Raw genomic sequence first — 13,234 nt, forward strand, 5'->3', positions numbered from 1 at the left:
ATCACTAGTGTTAAAAGTAACCATAGAACAGAATTTCAAAATCTTGGGTTTTGAAATTTTTGCAACTCAAATGGAATTAGCTATAATTTTTCTGCAACTAGAACCTCTCAACAAAATGGAGTTGTTGAGAGGAAAAATAGAAATTTAGATGAAATGGTTAGAACCATGCTTTGTGAAAATAATTTACCAAAATATTTTTGGGTGAAAGCCACAAACACCACTTTCTATGTTGTTAACAGAGTCATGATTAGGCTTATTTTAAAGAAAACTACATATGAACTTTTCAAAAATAAAAAGCCTAACATTACCTATTTTCATCCCTTCGGATACAAGTGTTTTGTTTTAAACAATGGCGAAGATAATCTTGGTAAATTTGATGCAAAAAGTTATGAAGGAAATTTTCTTGGTTATTCTTTAAATTCTAAAGCTTTTTGAGTGTTTAACAAATGAATTTTAGTAGTAGAAGAGTTTATACATATTGTTTTTGATGACTTTAACCCTTCTCTTAGAAAGGATTCTTGTGTTGATGATGATGATGCATAAATTTTTAATAATAATGATAAAGAGAATCAATCATCAAGTGAGAAGATTCAAGAACAAACACAAGATGCTCTAGAAGAGCTTACAGTAGAGGAAAGGGAAGTCACTCATCTAAGAGAGTTCAACTATGTGAAAGATGGTAAGATATTGTGAGATCCACCAAAAGGGGTAACTGCTAGATCTCCTCTTAGAAATACTTGTAATTTTGTTACATTTATATCATGCATTGAGCCTAAAAATATCAAAGAATCATTAAATGATGAATATTGGATATTGACTATGTAAGAAGAGTTAAATCAATTTGAGGGAAGTAAAGTATGGACTCTAGTTGAAAGATCTAATGAAAAATCTACTATAGGTACTAAGTGGGTTTTTAGGAATAAGCTAGATGAGAGTGGTAACATAGTGAGGAACAAAGCTAGGCTAGTTGCTCAAGGTTACACTCAAGAGGAAGGAATAGATTATGATGAAACATATGCTCCCGTAGCTAGAATGGAAGCCATTAGGATGCTTTTAGCTTTTGCATGCTGTAATGATTTTAAATTATATCAAATGTGTAACACCCTTTACCCGTGTCCTATGTCGGGACAGGGTACGAGGCATTACTGGACTTAAACACAAACAATCATGCAAACCGGGCCAAAAAATTTCATTCATATTTTAAAACATTCAATCACATGCACATAGTCCCTTATTTGGGTTTACGAAGCCCAAAACATACTTTAGAAAGGGTTCGGGACTAAATTGAGAACTTTGGAAAGCTCTGACAAAAACTTAGAAAATTTTCTCATGAAAAAGAGTCACACGCCCGTGTGGACACAGGGGCATGCCTGTGTTCCATCAACACGCCCGTGTCCTCAAGCCGTGTAACTCTCTGTTTATGACGTCAGCAAATAAATTGAACAACACGGCCAGGCCACATGCCCATGTCACCAAGCCGTGTCCCTCACACGATTGTGACACACGGCCGTGTCTCATCCCGTTTAGCCAACACTTAGACTATTTTCCAAGCCTTCGTGTTACCTTTAATTCCACAACTCATTACACACATTAAGGACACAGATCATGGCATCATTTTAATGATTTAGCCTCCTTAATTAAGATATATTCTTAACATTAACATGTCATCGTTCACGTATTTCGCATACTCGTGCAATATCAAGTCTAGATGCAATCATCCATATCCATTAGTCTTACTATTGCACCACCTTTACTAATAATCTAGAATTATCCACTCATCACTTATTTCTTTAGACCTTAAGCATTCAAGTTCAATCAACATCATCTTATTTCTCTATCATGCACTTTCTCATAGCAATGACCAGTTAGATTGGTCATGAAGCATTCATCATACACACATGTTATACACCAATCATGCATTTTCAACAAGCTTATTCACATCATAAGCATTAGGACTTAGCATGGATAAATAGGCTTACAAGCCATAACCATTATAAGCCACATCTCATGCTATATATAATGAATCAATATAAGCCAATACATTTGGCTAATCATAACAACATCTATCATAAAACTAAGTCCCTATACACGCCACTCACTTGAAATCGCTAGTATATATATATCAATACTGCAAAGATGATGTCTCGATTGTGTGATGCTGCCTACGATGATCTCCAACCCCGAGCTGACCTGACAACACTAAAAGAAATGGAAATGAGGGAGTAAGATTTACGCTTAGTAAGCTCATATGAAAATAATAAGCAATGTATTAACATGCTATTTTTCAATTTCTCTTATTTATTCAAAGTCCAGTTAAGTTGTTTTCTTGACTCATAGTCACTAAATTATTTATATATAGAGATAAAACTCCAAATTAAGATCCGCTAATTTTCCCTAAAACTAGACTCACATATATTCTTACCATAAAATTTTCAAAATTTTTTATTTAGCCAATAAGTACAGTTTATTCCTTAAATACTCCCCTATTTTGCTGTTTGATAGCTTCGATCTTTCTTCACGAATATTTATTTATCTCTTAATACGGGATTCGGATAATGTTCCCATCTAATTCTCTTGAAAATAGACTAATTAAGGACTTATTCATATGAATTCTAACACATAATTATTTTTGTACATTGTCTAGTGATTTTCCCAAGTCAGAACAGGCGATTCCAAACTCATTCTGATTCTGTCTCACAAGAATTCGAATATCTCATAATATTAAATTATTTTGCTTATACCATTTCTTCTATGTGAAACTAGACTCAATATGCTTTTATTTCATATTTACATTCATCCTTTGATTTGAATTTCACAATTTTTTGTGGATTTTCAAAATAAGACTATTGATGTTGTCCAAACTGTTTTAGTACAATATAATGATAACCATCACAAAATCATCATAAAAGTTATTCTCATAAATATCGCTCATTCCTTTGCATTCTTATCACAAGTCTATTTCCTTTTACATGTCAAACACATGTCCATGTGTTTCGAGTACATACTTGTGCTATTCCTTAGCACAACCACTTGTCCAAACATGACAGTCATATGCATCATAATAGTATCGTATAAACACAGACAAGTTTATCATAGCAAGAACTTTTTAATTCATTTCTCATATTAATCTCGTTGAATTTCTCAGAATCTCGATGGATATCCTATTCACCATCAATTCATACAAGTGATCATTTCAAGTACACACTCCCGCGAACCTTGCTGTTACGGCGGGATTACCACTCCAGGCTAATTCCCTTGTAATATAAACTCATAGAGTATCGTCAGGATTACCAGTCTAGGCTAAGTCCCTTGTAACGACATATACTCTAATAAGCTCGGATCTGAATTACCAGTCCAAGCTAAATTCAAATCCTAATCGGATTGCCCATCCGGGCTAAATCTATTTCAGTACACATATTTTTTAGAAGGGTAGATCACTTTACAAGTTCAGGTTCAACAATCATATTTTCCCTTTCTAAAAAGCACACTCCCGCAAACCTCCTTTCTTACAGCGAGATTACCAGTCCAGGCTAAATCCCCTGTAATATAAACTCATAGAGTATTGTAGGGATTACCAATCTAGGCTAAATCCCTTGCAATGACATATACTCTAATGAGCTCGGATCTGAATTACCAGTCTAGGCTAAATTCAGATCCTAATTGGATTACTCGTCCAGGTCTGTTTACACATATTCTTCGGGAGGGCTATATAGGGATTGGATCACCCGTTCGGGATAGATCCTTTTTACCATCAATTCCTTTTCAAGAATTATCGAATATCCTATTTCATTCAACCGAGATTTTTCTTCCTCTTATTATCAATCATGTTAATGTTTCATAAATTTTCATACATTGAGCATTCAAATCATATCCTTGTTAAGAGCGTACATTTATCATATAATCATCATTTGAACAATTAACATATCTCACCCATTGTATTCACTTACAAATGGATTACCTTCCTTTTTACTCTTTCAAAGGTTATTCAACTTAATAAAACGTCATGTTATATCAAATTTTCAATATATTCAGCTACTATATAGCAAGCCATCAATGATTGAACCACCAAACATTTCATGTGCTTCTAGACATATATCATTGTTCTCACAAATTTTATTTACCATTATTTCATCACTTTTGAATATATTAAATCATGTCATTCGTGCAATAATAATATAGGATTTTCAATTCAAATATAGCATTGCAATATTATTGACACACCAACTTACCTTGGCACCAAAATAGCAAAAAGAAACTTAACCGTCGATTTTGCATTTTTCACCCGATCTAGGTCCAATCCTCATTTTCCTTGATCAATAATATCAAATTTAGTCTAATTATTAGTCACATTATTTAATTTGATCCAAAAATCATATTTTGTAAAATTTATGTTTTTGCCCTAAAACTTTATCAAAATTACACTTTTGCCCCTAGGCTCGTAAAGTGATTTTTATTCAATTTTCTCACTCTATAGGCGTAGCCGAACCATTTTCATAACTATAGAAAACTACAATTCTCATCAAAACACCCTTTTATGCCATTTTTACAAGTTTTACAAAATGGTCTTTTCGGGCGTTTTCATCAAAAACCACTTAGTAAAAATTATTTATTTAACACTCAACACCCATTTTCTACCATTATACATCAACATGCATGCATGTCACACATGGGTAAATTTTTAAACATGAACCCTAGCTCAAATTAATGGTAGAAATAGGTAAATCAAGTTACCGGACTTCAAAAATGTAAAAAAAATTAAAAATGGAGCTCGGGATCACTTAAAAATGAGCTTGGAAGCTTGAACCGAACCCTAGCCATGGTGTCCATGCAAGTTTCGGCTGAATGGAGAAGATGATGGCCAATTTTGGCTTATTTTCCCTTTTTAATTCTTTTAATTATTAGATTACCAAAATGCCCCTAACTTAAAAATATTTTATTACACACATTTCATGTCTATTTTTGTCCATCACTAACTAATAGTCTAATTTCCATCTAAGGACCTTTAATTTAAAAACTCATAACAATTTAACCCTTCTAACATGTGGAACTCAACGTTTTCAATTTTTACAATTTAGTCCTTTTGACTAAATTGAGTGCCCAAACGTCAAAATTTTCGAACGAAATTTTCACAAAATTTTTTCGTGAAATTGTAGACCATAAAAATATAATAAAAAATGAATTTTATTACGTCGGATTTGTGGTCCTGAAACCACTGTTCCAACTAGGCCCAAAATCGAGATGTTACAAAATGGATGTAAAAAGTGCTTTTTTAAATGGTTTTATAAATGAAGAAGTGTATGCTGAACAACCACCTAGTTTTGAAGATTCAAATTTCCAAACCATGTTTTCAAACTCTCAAAAGCTTTATTTGGTTTGAAATAAACTCTTAGGGTTTGGTATGAAGGTTTTAGTAAAGGGAAAGTTGATACAACACTTTTTATTGAAAGAAGATATAGGATTTATTAGTAGTTCAAATTTATGTTGATGATATTATAGTTTGTTCTACTAATGATTTTCTTTGTCAATAATTTTCTAAGTTAATGTAAGGTAAATTTGAGATGAGCATGATGGAAGAATTGAACTTCTTCTTGGGACTCCAAATCAAACAAAGAAGTGATGACATCTTCATCATCAAGCTAAGTACACAAGGGAAATGCTCAAGAAGTTTGGGATGGACAATCTCAAAACACAAGCTACACCAATGAGCCATTCTACAAAGCTTGACAAAGATGAAGAAGGTAAATGTATATAGTTAAAAATGTATAGGTCAATGATTGGCTCTTTTCTTTATCTTATCGCAAGTAGACTCGACATTATATTTAGTGTATGCTTGTGCTTTAGATATCAATATTTTCCTAAGGAATCCCATTTACAAGCCCTTAAGAAAATATTTAGATACCTTAGAAACACTCCTAGTTTAGGTCTTTGGTATCCTAGAGTTTCTTCCTTTAGCTTGCATGTATCCTCGAATGCGGATTTTGGAGGATGCAAATTAGATAGGAAAAGCACCTCTGGTACTTATCAATTCCTAGGATACATGCTTATATCATGGTTTTCAAATAAGCAAAAAAGTGTTGCATTGTCCATCACCGAAGCGAAATATATTTCTACCGGCAGTTGTGGTGCTCAAGTTTTATGGATGAAACAAAAACTTAAGAACTATGGAATTTATATAGATATCATTCCTATCAAGTGTGACAATACTAGTGTTATTTATCTCACTAAAAATCCAATCCAAAATTCTAGGACTAAACATATTGTGGAGAAATAATTTTAGAGTTTGTTGACACCTTAAACAATTAGCATATATTTTTACAAAACCTTTAGACAAAGAAAGATTGTGGATAATTGAGGAGAATTAGGTATTACTACCTTGCCTTAATTTTATGTTCAAATGAATTTTAACACTTTGTTGTTTTAAAAGTGTTTTATGCCTTAAAATTGATTGCAAAAGTAAATATGCATGATTTTTATAGCCCTTGTATGCAACAAGTTACGAGGAGTTTTCATCATATGGATCACTTTTCTATTTTGACCTCATTAGTCTAGCATGACATTTTTTTTTTACTCTTGAACTTGCTAGAATGGACTAAATTTTATTAACTTAGTCTTTTTATTTTTATTTTTCATGATTCATATGCATCATGCTTACATTATGCATTTTCATGCATAAAAAACCATTAGGAATTGTCTTAGAGTCATTTTAGGACCCTTAGAACCCTTTAGGACTTGAAATTCTTATTTTTGTAATTTCACTACACTTAGAAAACATAACTGCAACTTGGTATCGATACCAATTAAAAATTGTCAATACTCATTAAAAAAATATTGATACAACTGGGTTTTAAAGGCTCCTGCATCGCTATTTCAAATCAGTTTTATTGAAAAGTTTAAAACTTTTTTGTTCCTCCATTTGAAAATTCCCTCTCATTCTCTAAAAATCTTCAAAATTCTTGATTTTTTTATTTTTTATTTTTTGTAAAATCTTGACTTTGGAATCCTTTTAAACATCCTTCCATCAAGATTTCAACAATATTGCTCAAGGATTTTCACTATTTCAACACTTTTAATATAAACTCTAAATTTTTCAACTTTTGATTTTGTGCAATGTAGATTGAAATATTGATTTTCGATGGTTGATTGGGTTGCTGGATTATATTTATTGTGTTTTGATGTAGGGGGTTAGCTTTTCGTAAACATTTTCTTAAATTTTTTACTTAAAACCCTTGTACACCAAGTGTTTGACAAAATTTCCAAATGAAATTTTTTAATGTCTTAGTTAAATTTTAGTGATTACTTCTGTACTTATGGCTCCTAAGAAAAGACCTAGAATCGGTGCATCTTCCTTACAATAGCCTAGTGGCCCTATAACATCTTTTAACGAATGTTTTTGTAACGATGCCTCACGTAAACATTTTGATAGAAACTATGCATCTAAGAGAGTTTGGGAGTTTAGCAAAGTCGATATATTCATGTTAGAGGGCATTAATTTTGTTTATCTCTCTATTTTGGAAAATTGGGCTTGGATGGATTTTCTTAATATTTCCTCGTCGACTTAATATAATCTTGTTCGAGCGTTTTTCTCCAATGTCAACCTCGACCACGATGAGTCCGGTGACATCATAATAGCCATCACTTCATTTTTAATGAAAATCTTTATACGTCTTACCTTGGAAGAGTTTGGCAATTATCTTCATTTGCCTTCCGGAGGTAACTTCAATTAAAAAGGTCCTTTTAGTCCCGCCATTTTTATTCTGTCTGGATTGGCATCTAAACTTAACCTTCATAATAGTGTCCTCCACTTGATCATAACTTGGAACCTTCACCTTATTAAAAAACATGCTAAGCTTTGAAACATCGATTATTGGTGGATCGATTCTTTTAAATCTGATAGGTTTCCTGACCTAGCCCTCTTCATGTTTAATGACATTACTAAGGCTATCTAGAAGGGGGAGGAATACAAATATCACCTTTCCTCATGGCACCTATTTGTCATATCTCTTTAGGAGGTTAGGCATTAGCACTCATGGAGACACCCCTGTTACCATTAACCAGTCTATTATTTATGGGGCTCTTCATTATGTGGGATATCATTATGGTGCCACCAATAGTATGTGGATTAAGAGCGACCATCTAGAGGAAAATGAAGATGACGACATTCACGTTGCTTTTGAAGACATTTCAATACATGAGCAAGTTCCTTCTCCGAAACATGTTCCTCCTACAGCTTTATCCTCTCACACAGCTCTAGCTTCATCTGAGATCAATGGTGCCATCCTCGATGTTATCCATTCTTTGGGCAGTGATGTCCGAGGACTTCAATATAAGGTTCGATCTCACAGGGATAAGGTTAACTCTAGGTTATCAATGTTGGAGACGCAAATGGCATCTCTCTTAGCTCATTTTCCTTTGACTCCTCTCTTCTCTCCTCATAATGATGACTAGAGTAGATTTCTAGGCTTGCATTTTTCATATAATTATTTGTAACATTTGCACCATTACTTTTATTTATTTCCTATGTCTTGAACCTTCATGTTTTTTATTTGGTATTATAAGATACTTAATTTGCTACTTCTCTATTTCTTAATATTCCTATCTTTTTGAACTAACCATCTTTTTCTCATGAAGCTTTATTTTTTATATAACAAAATAGGGAAAAGAAAAGGTAAATTAAGGTAAATTGATTGATTACTTTTAAATACTTTTATACTAACCATATCAATTTCTACAAATTATGTGACCATTTTCCTTAAAGTAAGAATAAATGTCAATTGTATGTCAATCTTTTTATTTTGGCCTTAAATTCAAGGGGAAGCAATTATTCAAAAACAAATTTACCAAATGTTTTTTTCATATAAAAAAAGGAGATTGTTAAACTAAGTTTTATTTGACCAAATGTTTTGATATACCAAATTGAAGTGTTTTTGAATAAAAGTTAAAATTGAACAAAAATTGATAAAATGATTCTTCAAATTGAAGTCTAGGAGATAAAATTTTGAATATCTACTTTTGAACTCTTTAGAAAATTTTTGAAACAACTTTAGAATCAAGTGAAAAGGATTTTAACCAATTTTAAAGTCTTTTAACAAATCAAACTACTTTTCAAACACGTTAGAATACCTTTTTGGCCAAGTATAGATATTTTAAAAATATCTATGCCCTTTAAATAAACAATACCAAATTGACATTATGTTTCTCAGAAAACCAATTAAGTATTGATCCGATATCAATAACTTTTTATAAGGTATCGATAAATTTGTTATGGTATCGATTTTTAAACTTCAACGATCATTGAATTTAGTAATTATTGAAAAAAAAATCTATATTGTTTTATATGGTATCGATATTCGCTGTTACAGTTGTAATAAATGCCCTGGTTTTTACATCCCCAATGACTCTATTAACTGCCACAATAACTCCGACAGTTGGACATGAATTAGAGGGAATAAATACCAACTTCAAAAGATCATAAAACAACAAGAAAGCATATTCAAGCAAAAATCATCAATCAAATAACCTTTTTTACTCAATACTTCCATAATTCTCTTATACACATCTTTTGCACAAGTATCTTCTTGTCTATTTGTGCTTAATTGGCAAACATTCCAATTTTTAGGATTATCTCTTTGTTTGCTTATTTGTAATTCTTTGAGAAGGTTTATCTCAAGAATTGGGGTAGAAATCTTAAAAGGGCTGTAACGTTAAACCTTGTCCTCAAAGGTTGAACAAATTAGTGAATATGGGAAAATCCTTTATTGTGGAAAGCTAAGGTAATAAAGTAGGCAATTGGGGCTGAACTACTCTAAATCTTTGTGTCATTGTTACATGTTCTTTCCTTGCTTCCACCAAAATTTTTGAAGGCCAATTCACCGCACTCTTGGCAATTTCAGTTTGATTAATTAAGTTAACATATACACTATTTGTTGGATATAATAAGGGTTGGTAAGTTCTCTATTTTCTTCCTTATTTTTTTTTACTATAACTGTAAGTTGTTATGAGTGATGGTATTAAGGGAATATGGGTAAAATCCTTGGTTATCGAGGAAGCTGCCAATGCATATGGCTTGTGTGCATACGGTCAATATCTTTTATTCATTAATATGAGTTGCACGATGAATCTTATTACTGTTCAAAAAGGTTGTTAAATGTTTATGTAATTTAAAAAGGGAATTATTAGTGAGAAGTTAATCATTATTTGATGTAGATCGTGATGTTCAGTAGGTAGTTATAGGATGTAAAATTTATTACGTTTGAAGTGTAAAATGTTTTAAATAATAATTTTCGAATGGTAAAATAATGATATTTGTTTGCTGCAAATTATCGTGTTTGAGAGTTGAATCTGAAAGTGCTTCATGTGGCGACTTGTGGTGTTTGAAGGTTGTTGTTTATGTAATTAAATGCTAAACCTAATGTTGTTCACACGATGGATTTATAATAATAAATTTTACGTCAATATCCTTAACAAAGTTGTAAATGTGTTTAATTATGCCTTGCATTATTGGTATATTATGTCCAATGAGGGAAGTATTGATTCGTTTTGCTACCTAATACCATATGATATTGTTTTCTACATTATCTCGGTTAAGTCAATTAAAATGTGAGAAAGTAAGTTCATATATGATATTTATATTTAAATTGTTATATATTCAAATTACAGATCATGTATATATAGATGTGTTGCAATGCGTTTGAAGTGTGAAGTAGTATTGTGACTAAGGTAGGACTAAAGTTGTTATCAGGAAAGTAAAAAGAACTATTATAGGATTTGGGCACTTAATATGCTCATATTGAATAGTTATGGCTTAGTAACTTTAAGTACTAAGTATATGGTAGTTATATATAAGTATATATAAATGTTTTATATGAGAAAAAGTTAAGCACCCAGTATTTATGAAGAAGTTAGCGTTTGAAAGAAGTTTTAAGGAAGCTGTTCAAATCCTCTAATTATAACTCGACACCTGTCAAGATCGGAGCTATGTGATATTTGAAAGCACGAAAGAAACCGTCAGTGTTTACTTACGAGATTTAATCATCCAATGGAAACTAACTGATTGCATTCTTACCAGCTTGAATCTCAAGAGTGTATGACACTGAAGAGAAGTTGTTATGAGTATGTGGGGCATGTCACTAATTAATGTTTTATGCCTAGCGTGGAGTGTAAATTATACATCCTTAGCAGAGAAAATTTCCAAGTTGGAAAAAATTTCGAGGATAAAATTTTCATTAAGGAGGGAAGAGTTGTCACACCCTCAAGTTTCGCGGATCCTAGAAGAAGGCGTGTAAATGTGAAGTTATATGTTTGGTGCACTATGGTGGTTAGCCCGCCAATTTTTAGGTTTCTGGTGAACTAATATTTGGCGCATAGAGTATCCGCCCATAGAAGTATCTAAGGATTTATTCTCAATTGAAGAAAGAATACTACAAGCAAAGAATACGCCTCAGAATGTTGGTTGAGCATAATGCTCCTACTAAGCAAATGTTAAACCTGTAAAGGGCTAAGGTGTCTTTAAAGCCCCACCATATACGAGTTATCTCCATAGGTATGGTACACCAAGTGTGCTCGAAAGATATGCATGATGGATTCTGTAATGTGATTGGCTGGGAGTCAACTAAATAGATTGACTGGTCAAATAACATCGACATCAGATCTTCTTTATATACTCTCTCCAATTTTTGTAGGACATTTAAGGGACAATTTTTGTATGTATTTTGACACTTGTCAAGATTTACGAAAAGGTACTGGGTATATAAATATGTTAATAAGGGAACATGTGGATGGTTTTCTTTCTTTCGTTCTGTGCTTTAGCTTTCTCAAATATTTAAATATTCTCTTTTTCTTTGCTAAATTGGAAGTTATGGTCTCTGGGATTATTGATAGAAGTTTCAACCTCCAAGTAAGTCTGATAACTCTGCTTGTTAGGATTTTGAAAGAGTTAGGATATAACCAATATATAAATAGTAAGTTATGAATAAGAGGCCCTGCATGGGGGTCGTCTGTAGTTAAGTTGTTAACAATTTGTCTGTAAATGAGTTTTCAATGGTGATTCCATGTTCCTTTAAGAAATTTCTGATGCTATTCGGAAAGGACGATTGGGTTTTGATCTTTGAGCTGCAGTATTGGTGAGTATTAGGTGAGTCTTTATTCTAACTCTTGCAGGGTAACTGTTCAAGTAGAAATTTTTGTGATGATAACATCTCAGACAACTGGTGAGCGTATATGGGTTGTAGTATCATAAAGATGCTGCATGTCTATAAATGAGAATAAGGTAATGTGTGGTAACTATGCATGAAAAATTTGAAATGAGAAAGTATGAATCAGTTAGTTAGGCATGTGAACAAATTTAGGTAAGTGCATTCTGTGTTAGTTAAACAAGCATCCATATGTAATGCCTCCAGTAAGGTAGGTATATTGCTAACCAAACAAGAAGATTATGGTGACAATAAGAACACTCATGGTGTAGCCTCCGATGAGATGTAAATCGGACTGGCAAAACACGACATGAGAATTAAATGTGTAAAACCATGTGGTGGCAGAGACCCATGGCATTGTATGACAATGAAAATACTTATGGCGGTACCTTAAGTGAGATGTGGACTGAACTAGTAGATCATGACATGAAACTATGCATAAGACCATATGGGAAAAACCCCATAGCATCCTCTGGGTTAGTCCGACGGGACAATAAACACGTAATTCTTTGTGATGCCTTTGTGGCGTGTTCTGTAAGGCTTTTTTGGCATATTCTATGATATTCGTGTGATGTATTCTATAATGCCCTAGAGGTGAAGTCTGCACAAACATTTCTGGGTTGTGATTTGGGTAAGTTCTGAGACTTTTCCACTAATTGTTTGGTTAGTCTTATAAAAAAATTTAAATATGACCTAAGGGATACTTCTAAAAGAGTTTTTAGTGGTGTTATCTTAAGGATGAATTGCCATAGTAGTCTGTCAACACAGGTGATTCGGCATGTTCAAAGTCATGAGTAGTCTAATGGTTGTCAAATTTGAATTTGCTTATGATATGTAAGGAAGTAGTTTGAATTATCTAGAATACGCCAAATTTGAGAAATTTACGTGTTAAGTACAGAGGTTATCTGGAGTTTATGTTGTTCGCCAAGTTGGGCATACTCTTGATTTGTATCATGGGTGTCTAGGATTCCCTAGAATGATTCAAAATGAATCATCCATCAGAATAAGTTATGATTTGGGCCAATTAACTTGTGATCTGATTGGTA

This window comes from Gossypium arboreum, chromosome 4 (genome assembly GCF_025698485.1).
Source record: "Gossypium arboreum isolate Shixiya-1 chromosome 4, ASM2569848v2, whole genome shotgun sequence".
In the NCBI taxonomy this organism is placed as follows: Eukaryota; Viridiplantae; Streptophyta; class Magnoliopsida; order Malvales; family Malvaceae; genus Gossypium; species Gossypium arboreum.